Raw genomic sequence first — 10694 nt, forward strand, 5'->3', positions numbered from 1 at the left:
GGGTGTTGTTATGGTGTCCAGTGAGCTGAGATAAGGCGGGGCTTTACCTAGCAAAGACTTATAGATGACCTGGAGCCAGTGGGTTTGGCAACGAATATGTAGCGAGGGCCAGCCAACGAGAGCATACAGGTCGCAGTGGTGGGTAATATATGGGGCTTTGGTGACAAAACGGATGGCACTGTGATAGACTACATCCAGTTTGCTGAGTAAAGTGTTGGAGGCTATTTTGTAAATGACATCGCCGAAGTCTAGGATCGGTAGGATAGTCCGTTTTACGAGGGTATGTTTGGCAGCATGAGTGAAGGAAGATTTGTTGCAAAAAAGGAAGCTAATTCTTGATTTAATTTTGGATTGGAGATGTTTTATGTGAGTCTGGAAGGAGAGTTTACAGTCTAACCAGACACCTAGGTATTTGTAGTTGACTACATATTCTAAGTCTGAACCGTCCAGAGTTGTGATGCTAGTCGGGCGGGCGGGTGTGGGCGGCAATCGGTTGAAGAGCATGCATTTCGTTTTACTAGCATTTAAAAGCAGTTGGAGGCCACGGAAGGAGTTTTGTATGGCATTAAGATCGTTTGGAGGTTTGTTAACACAGTGTCCAAAGAAGGGCCAGATGTATACAGAATGGTGTCGTCTGCGTAGAGGTGGATCACCAGCAGCAAGAGCAAGTTGCTGCAGGGGGTGCAGAGCTGTTGGTTGGGGTAGCCAGGTGGAAAGCATGGCCAGCCGTAGAAAAATGCTTATTGAAATTATCGATTATCGTAGATTTATCGGTGGTGACAGTGCTTCCTAGCCTCAGTGCAGTGGGCAGCTGGAATGAGGTGCTCTTATTCTCCATGGACTTTACAGTGTCCCAAAACTTTTTGGAATTAGTGCTTACAGGATGCAAATTTCTGTTTGAAAAAGCTAGCCTTAGCTTTCCTAACTGTGGAAGGACCACCAGAGGGAAGGCTGGGCTCACGGATAGTAGCCCAACCAGGCATGTGAGTCAAGGTGACCAGAAGCAATTAAGCACAGCTGACAGAACTAATGACATATTCTCTTTCCCCTACAAGGGAGAGGAGGGAACCAGCAGAGAGAGGAGAAGAAGAAAATAGTTTATCTCTGGAGAATGGCCACCAAGAGAAGGGAGCTATCCACGAAGAACCATTAAGACGGTGACAAACCCGTGATTTTTGTTATAGTTTAAAGATAATCGTCTTGTTTTTGTTTCATCTGAAGAAGATGTGTTTTTCCTTGGGAGATTCTCATTGATTGTGTTGGAGTGTTTGTATTGACAGAAATCCCTCAATAAAGAACTGTGTTCAATCAAGAAAACCTACTCGTGACTCGTTTATTCCACCTTTCCGCTTTAGAGTGACACCAAATTACTTGGTCAGCTCACATAACTGAATGTGTATATTGGTTCCTGACTTCCCTGAAAAGTTGCATATCGTGGGGGCAATTCGATGCTAATGCAGAACGCCACAGGATGTTTTTGTGCTGGTCAAGGGCAGTCAAGTCTGGGGTGAACCAAGGGCTATATCTGTTCTTAGTTCTACATTTTTTGAATGGGGCATGCTTATTTAAGATGGTGAGGAAAGCACTTTTAAAGAGCAACCAGGCATCCTCTACTGACGGGATGAGGTCAATATCCTTCCAGGATACCCGGGCCAGGTCGATTAGAAAGGCCTGCTCGCTGAAGTGTTTTAGGGAGCGTTTGACAGTGATGAGGGGTGGTCGTTTGACCGCGGACCCATTACGGATGCAGGCAATGAGGCAGAGATTGCTTGAGATCCTGATTGAAGACAGCAGAAGTGTATTTAGAGGGCGAGTTGGTCAGGATGATGTCTATGAGGGTGCCCATGGTTACGGATTTAGGGTTGTACCTGGTAGGTTCCTTGATAATTTGTGTGAGATTGAGGGCATCTAGCTTAGATTGTAGGCCGGGGTGTTAAGCATATCCCAGTTTAGGTCACCTAACAGTACGAACTCTGAAGATAGATGGAGGGCAATCAATTCACATATGGTGTCCAGGGCACAGCTGAGGGCTGAGGGGGGTCTATAACAAGCGGCAACGGTGAGAGACTTGTTTCTGGAAAGGTGGATTTTTAAAAAGTAGTATCTCGAATTGTTTGGGCATAGACCTGGATAGTATGACAGAACTCTGCGAGCTCTCTCTGCAATAGATTGCAACTCCGCCGCCTTTGGCAGTTTTATCTTGTTGGAAAATGTTGGGGGTGGAAATTAAGCAAAAAAACAAGGAAAACGATATTTACATCGGACAAAACACACATCCGACTGCTACTCTATCTTTGAACCATTTTTGTTTCAGAATTCTAGGCCTATATTGTAGACTAATTTGTGTTCTGATAAATGGAGGGGGTAGGCTTGGTATACTATGATCTTACAGAATCATAGACATACACTGAGTGTACAAAACATTAGGAACACCTAACACCCTCCTAATATTGAGTTGCACCCCCTTTTGCCCCCAGAACAGCCTCAATTCGTGTCGAAAGCATTCCACAGGTATCCTGGCCCATGTTGACTCCAAGTTGGCTGGTAGTGGATCTCTACTTCAAATAGCTTGTTCCATTTCCTCCCACAGATGCTCAATTGGATTGAGATCTGGTGACTGGGCAGGACACTAGGGATTAACATGGATAACTAGATCCTGGGACTGTCCTGGGAAAACTTAACATTTCTGAAAAAAAAACTAATGCCAAGAACCGGGAAATGACAATAATGTCCCTAATGTCGTACTAATGCAACTCCACAAAATACACATGCACAGCAGCAGATTAGCAAAAAAATGAATAGCACATTATCCAAAATGTCACACCCTGATCGGTTTAACCTGTCTTTGTGCTCGTCTCCACCCCCATCCAGGTGTCACCCATTTCCCCCATTATCGCCTGTGCATTTATACTTGTGTTCTCTGTTTGTCTGTTGCCAGTTCATCTTGTCTTAAGAGGTTAACAGTGTGTTTCCCGTCTTCCTGCTTTCTCAAGTTTGTTTCCTAGTTTCCCCGTTTCTGACCATTCTGCCTGCCCTGACCCCAAGTCTGCCTGCCGTTCTGTACCTGCCTGACTGGGACCCAATTACGAACCTCTGCCTGCCCTGACCCCCAGCCTGCCTGCTGTTCTGTACCTTATTGACTCTGCCCTGGATTACGGACCTATTCCTGACCTTAACCTGTCTTTTGCCTGCCCCCTGTTTGGGTCAATACACATTGGTGATTCTACCTGTCTTGCATCTGGGTCTTTTATCCTGAGTTCTGATAGTACAAACTGGCCATGACTGACCCAGCAGGTAGACCAGCTCCACAATGTTGTCTCCCAGAAAGGAGCCACCATTGGAAGACACGAGAAGTTACTGCAATGCCTTATGGAGGGACTCCTTACCCTGGCGGAATGCCATGACCAGGCGTTCGATACATTGCTGGAAAAATTCAGCAGATTCTCTACAAGGCAGCAAGCCACACCATTCATTCTCCAGACTTTCAGCAGGCCTGCCACCAGCAGTGCTTATTCCCAGCCTACTCCAGTGTCCCGAGATCCCTGCTTACATCCTCCAGAGCATTACGCTGGAGATTCTGGAACCTTCCCAGGCCTTTCTCTCCCAGTGCTCCCTCGTCTTCGAGCTGCAGCCTTCTTTGTTCCCCTTTTCGCCTGAATTTGGGTACGCGAATAGACAACACTTTACGGTATCGAATGTTTTCTGGTAGGGAAACTGAGTCAGAAGCAATCTCATGCAGCACTCCACCAATCAGACCTTTACGGTAGAGTGGCCAGACGAAGCCACTCCTCAGTAAAAGGCACATTACGGCCCGCTTGGAGTTTGCCAAAAGGCACATAAAGACTCTCAGACCATGAGAAACAAGAGTCTCTGGTCTGATAAAACCAAGATTGAACTCTTTGGCCTGAATGTCAAGCGTCACATCTGGAGGAAACCTGGCACCATCCTTACTGTGAAGCATGGTGGTGGCAGCATCATTCTTTAGGGATGTTTTTCAGCGGCAGGGACTGGGAGACTTGTCAGGATCGATGAACGGAGCAAAGTACAGAGATCCTTGATGAAAACCTGCTCCATAGCGCTCAGGACCTCAGACTGAGGTGAAGGTTCACCTTCCAACAGGAAATTTGCAAAAAATTCTAAAACCTGTTTTTTTTGTCATTATGTGGTTTTGTTTGTAGACTTATGAGGGGGGAAAAACTTAATCAATTTTAGAATAAGGCTGTAACCTAACAACATTTTGAAAAAGTCAAGGGGTCTGAATACTTTCCGAAAGCACTGTAAAAGCTAGGTTTTAGCAAAAGTAAACAAATCCTCTAGTTACTTTTGATAAACAAATGTATTTAGCTAACTATCTGCCATTCCGGGCATTACTTGATAGACTGCATTAGCACAACTAGCTTGTGTCCACAACTAGCTAGCTTATAACTTTATCCACTGCCTCTCACATTACCCAAAGCCAACAGTACCATGGTACTGTAGGCTCTGCTGGAGCAATCCTTGCGTGAAAAGTAAATGGCAGCACTGCAAATAAATGTCATTTGTGGTAAAGCCAAATCAAGTAACACTACTAACAAAGATTTTTATAACTAACCCATGGTACTCGAATTTCTCCAAAATAATCTGTTTTTGCTGTCTTTTGTCACTTGAGTGGCCTCTATTGTCGTAATGTCGAACTGAAGACTTGACTGTTTTGTGAGAACAAGGAGAAGTCCTTTGTCATGTATGGCCAAATGCTTAATTCGTAGGTTGATAACAGAAATTGACAGTGAAATATTTGAGTGAACATTTTATTTCAGGGTATAAGGGGAAGAGACATTACAGGCTATCCAAAAGAAAACTATAATCCTCCCCCTGGCAGATCTCAGACCTAAAGCATTAAATGTAAAACCTGCATAAATAAGTCACATCTCAGCGATATGCTGTCTTATAGAATATCAAATGAGTGCATTAAATGATTAGAGTATACTGTACAGTGCATTTCTGCGTAGCCTACTTTGAGCTAAGAATAAGTACTAACAAAGTAACAAGAAGCAGACCCATAAACAGTAATAGGGCAATAAGAAATATAGGATATCTTTAAAAAACGAAGGAAATCCTATGTGCAACTATAACACATTGATGAGATTGTTCTTACAGTATGTCTCGCTCATGTCAATTCAATGTGCTGGTGTTACATCAATACATATATCGTGTACATGGGCTTCGCTACGATACAGGAACTATATTTTTTAGGGTAAACCTACCTAACCACACTAAGGATGATTACAGTTGAACACAATGTACATCTGTTGAGGCAGAGAATTTTGGCTAGCTCCGTTATGGCCCACTTAACCCCTTACATTCTGCCTCTCAAATGAACATGCAGATGCAACAAAAGTGATTTTTTTTTAAAGTTATGGGGAGGCAATATGTGCTTTGCCCAACTGAACCCCTTCTGCAGAATCCATACTGTGACCTGTAAGACAATGCACACAGAGATGGTGCACTGTTGAGATGAAGTAGAAGTAGGTGCCTGCGTCAAAGTCCTTGCCGAGGGATGACTCTGTACATCTTCCTTATGAGGTACTCTTGGAACTTGGAGAATGCAGGATGTGCAAACTTGGAGCCTTCTTGTCTCATCCTGAACGATCCAGCCACTTGCTCATCCGGTCATTTGTGACTGTGCCGTAGGGAAAGCTCTCGGTATGCAATTTAATAGTTAAGTGAAAGGGTACTGTTAGTCGTGCAAATTGTAGTTGAGAGACTCATCAAGACAATCAATTTCTTCAGACAAGAAAATTGCCTCAATGTCTTCGTCAGTGAGGGCATCAATGCCGAAGTGGCGGTGGAGAGCAAGTGTTCTGGAAAATACCAAGTAATAAAGTTCATTTTTTATTGATCAAATGTTGTATTCCAATAGCAAAATTATGCATCAACTACGAGGTGGACTCCAATTGCATACCTGTCATATGTCATCGTCGTCACCACATACCATGCTGCGTCTCTGGCAGAGTATCAATGAAGATGCCACAATGCTGACTCATCGAGTTCCTGTGTCTCCACCACAAAGGCCGTGAAACTAGAGTTCTGCCATCTACATAAGCAACAATATGATTGAGTTGAACATCTTCATTCAGACCCTTGGTTCAGAACCTGGAACACAGGTTGCGTATTTAAATAAAGCGATGGCTTCCGGAGCAAACAAACACTCCAGTGGTCAGAATCCGTCTGAGCCTGGCGCCATTCATTCAGATCCCAGACGTTCCTGAAGGCATTGCTGCAATAAAATACAGGATTTTGTTATGTAGCCCTGTACAGTCGTACCTGGCAACCTTTGCTAATGTTTTGTTGTCTGAGTGAGGGAAATGCTGTACATTTATGAGGACTATGTGTTTTGAAAGATGACATTATAATAAATACCACTGATGTCATACAAGCAAGCAAAACACCTGTGAGTCCAAATGTGCCCATTTCCATATCATAAAACTCGTCATATACAGTCTCAACGTTTATGATCACTATGTTTGATGTAGAGTTACAAGATGACATGGCACCATACCCTGGGTTATTCTGAACAGAATCAGCGTGTTTGTCTATTGTGAAGAAAATTCACCGTGGCACACACACACCTGAATGCACTCATAATGACTCCTTCTAGGAGCACCAAAATTGTGATCCGTTTCCCTGAATTGTATTGTGAAAGCCTGACACCAATATCGTATTTTATAACTTCGCTAGTCATGTTGGCAATAGAACAATATTTGAAATGATGTCCACCTTACCCAGATTGTGATTTACAATGGACTGTTCCTGAGGATGCGGCTGGGGATGCCGTCATCTTACAATGTAAGAAATAACACCAAAAAAAATAAAAAAATACTGCATAGTTTCCTAGGAACGCGAAGCGAGGCGGCCATCTCTATCGGCGCCGGAAGTTAGAGCATGCGCAGACCAGCTGGCTGGTGTGTTTATGGACATATTCAATCAATCCTTATCCCAGTCTGCTGTTCCCACATGCTTCAAGAGGGCCACCATTGTACCTGTTCCCAAGAAAGCGAAGGTAACTGAGCTAAATGACTATCGTCCCGTAGCACTCACTTCCGTCATCATGAAGTGCTTTGAGAGACTAGTCAAGGACCGTATCACCTCCACCCTACCTGACACCCTAGACCCACTCCAATTTGCTTACCGCCCCAATAGGTCCACAGACGACGCAATCACACTGCCCTAACCCATTTGGACAAGAGGAATACCAATGTAAGAATGCTGTTCATCGACTACAGCTCAGCACTTAACACTATAGTACCCTCCAAACTCGTCAATAAGCATGAGCCCTGTGCAACTGGGTACTGGACTTCCTGACGGGCCGCCCCCAGGTGGTGAGGGTCGGTAACAACATCTCCACACCGCTGATCCTCAACACTGGGGCCCCACAAGGGTGCGTTCTCAGCACTCTCCTGTACTCCCTGTTCACCCATGACTGCGTGGCCATGCACGCCTCCAACTCAATCATCAAGTTTGCAGACGACACTACAGTGGTAGGCTTGATAACCAACAACGATGAGACGGCCTACAGGGAGGAGGTGAGGGCCCTCGGAGTGTGGTTCCAGGAAAATAACCTCTCAGTCAATGTCAACAAAACAAAGGAGATGATCGCGGACTTCAGGAAACAGCAGAGGGAGCAGCCCCCTATCAAATCAAATGTATTTATATAGCCCTTCTTACATCAGCTGATATCTCAAAGTGCTGTACAGAAACCCAGCCTAAAACCCCAAACAGCAAGCAATGCAGGTGTAGAAGCACGGTGGCTAGGAAAAACTCCCTAGAAAGGCCAAAACCTAGGAAGAAACCTAGAGAGGAACCAGGCTATGAGGGGTGGCCAGTCCTCTTCTGGCTGTGCCGGGTGGAGATTATAACAGCACATGGCCAAGATGTTCAAATGTTCATAAATGACCAGCATGGTCAAATAATAATAATCATAGTAGTTGTCGAGGGTGCAACAAGTCAGCAACTCAAGAGTAAGTGTCAGTTGGCTTTGTCATAGCCGATCTTTGAGAGTATCTCTACCGCTCCTGCTGTCTCTAGAGAGTTGAAAACAGCAGGTCTGGGACAGGTAGCACGTCCGGTGAACAGGTCAGGGTTCCAGCAGGTCTGGGACAGAAGGTCTGGGACAGGTAGCACGTCCGGTGAACAGGTCAGGGTTCCATAGCCGCAGGCAGAACAGTTGAAACTGGAGCAGCAGCACGGCCAGGTGGACAGCAAGGAGTCATCATGCCAGGTAGTCCTGAGGCATGGTCCTAGGGCTCAGGTCCTCCGAGAAAGAGAAAGAAAGAGAGAAAGAGATTATTAGAGACACTATCCACATTGACGGGACAGTAGTGGAGAAGGTGGAAAGTTCCTCGGCGTACACATCACGGACAAACTGAAATGGTCCACCCACACAGACAGCGTGGTGAAGAAGGCGCAGCAGCGCCTCTTCAACCTCAGGAGGCTGAAGAAATTCGGCTTGTCACCAAAAACACTCATACTTTTTCAGATGCACAATCGAGAGCATCCTGTCGGGCTGCATCACCGCCTGGTACGGCAACTGCTCTGCCCACAACCGTAAGGCTCTCCAGAGTGTAGTGAGGTCTGCACAACGCATCACCGGGGGCAAACTACCTGCCCTCCAGGACACCTACACCACCCGATGTCACAGGAAGGCCAAAAATATCATCAAGGACAACAACCACCCGAGCCACTGCCTGTTCACCCCGCTATCATCCAGAAGGCAAGGTCAGTACAGGTGCATCAAAGCGGGGACCGAGAGACAGAAGCTGTTTTTCAATCTCAAGGCCATCAGACTGTTAAACAGCCATCACTAACATTGAGTGGCTGCTGCCAACATACTGACTCATCTCTAGCCACTTTAAAAATGAAATATATATGTAATAAATGTATCACTAGCCACTTTAAACAATGCCACTTTATATAATGTTTACATACCCTACATTACTCATCTCATATGTATATACTGTACTCTATACCATCTACTGCATCTTGCTAGAAGCAGAAGCATTTCACTACACTCGCATTAACATCTGCTAACCATGTGTATGTGACAAATAAAATGTAATTTGATTTGATTGCGTAAACAGGGCTGACACTAATTAGTCGACTAGTCGATTGTTTGGTCTTAGGCGGTTGGTTTAAGAGTTTTGTCAATTTAGTCATTGTATTTTGTTTGGAGTGTTCCTGTCAATGTTCAGTAAGGACACGCACACATAGAAGTAGGCCTATAGGCTACCTGGCCTGCACACAAATGTAGGCCTATAAATGTGCCCATTTGGGGACCAGATAGTATCTCTGATTGGCTTAACGCACCACCACTAATGCTTCTCAAAGTAATGTTTTCTTCACCTCAAAACAGCAAGCAAACAAAGTCCGTTTTTACATCCATTGAGAATTACAATAGTTCCTCACTGTATTAGAAAAATATTTCCAGCTCTCTATCCCTTTCGATAACCACTCAGTGTGAAAGGGAAAAATGTAGTGCTCTGATCCAATGGAAACGTCATAAAATAGGCCTACCTGATTACTTCTTATCAGTGCTTGATTTGGACTGAAAAAGGTTCCAATTCTCATTTTGGGTGCTGGTACTGTTTATATTTAGGTCAATACTTTTGAGCTAATATTCTATAAGAGAAACAGGAGCTCAAGCAGTAAATCATTTAAGGTGCCGGAACTCAACTCCGGTGAGCTCCTGCCCAAATCAAGCACTGCTTCTTATCCCTTGCAACTCCGGTGAGCTCCTGCCCAAATCAAGCACTGCTTCTTATCCCTTGCAACTCCGGTGAGCTCCTGCCCAAATCAAGCACTGCTTCTTATCCCTTGCGCAAATAGCCTACAGCTGTGTCTGCCCCAGGGCCCAGAATATTTTATACAACGTTGCAAATTTGCTAGAGCAAGCTTCAGGCCAGACCCATACATAGTTGGCAATGGCAATACTTTAGGTTTATATCTATTTCAATTAGATTTGGCTAGAATTCTGATTAAACACATGACAATTATTTTGAGATTATAAGTTATTATAAATGAAATGTAACTGTTCCACAAAAATGTGGAAATTAAAACCATAATTGGCACGCAGATCGGTAGAAATGGTAAGATACATTAGTATTCCACATGAAAAAGGTTGCAGACTCCTCGTGTAGCCTATTACCATCAATTTCGGGAGAATAATTGTCACACCCTGATCTGTTTCACCTGTCTTGTTCTTGTCTCCACCCCACACCAGGTGTCTCTAATTCCCCCCCCCCCCCCCCCCCTTAATGTTAGCTTGATGGCTATTCGTTTTACCAATCTATGGTACAATGTTATTTGCAATTCTATAATAAAAAATAAATATATATAAATAAAATTTAGGTCAACCACTTGCGTGTTGCAAATTATTGTTTTTATTTGCAACTATTAAGAACTTTTATTTTTGTGAGAAGCCGATTCATGTGAACATATACAAGTTTAATATTGTAATGAAACAGCAGGGAGCTGGGCTCGAACCCTCGACCTTCTAGCCCGAATTCCAGTGCGCTATCGACTGTGCCGCAAAAGCATGCTCCAGCGGCAGAGTCAATATCCGCGCTTATAAACCCAGGGTTGTTACACTATTCTACACATAGTCACTGCGATAGTAAATATTAATTTCTGTTTTTTCTATTAATGCCAGGGGAATCCGT

The sequence above is a fragment of the Salmo salar genome, chromosome ssa14, assembly GCF_905237065.1.
Source record: "Salmo salar chromosome ssa14, Ssal_v3.1, whole genome shotgun sequence".
In the NCBI taxonomy this organism is placed as follows: Eukaryota; Metazoa; Chordata; class Actinopteri; order Salmoniformes; family Salmonidae; genus Salmo; species Salmo salar.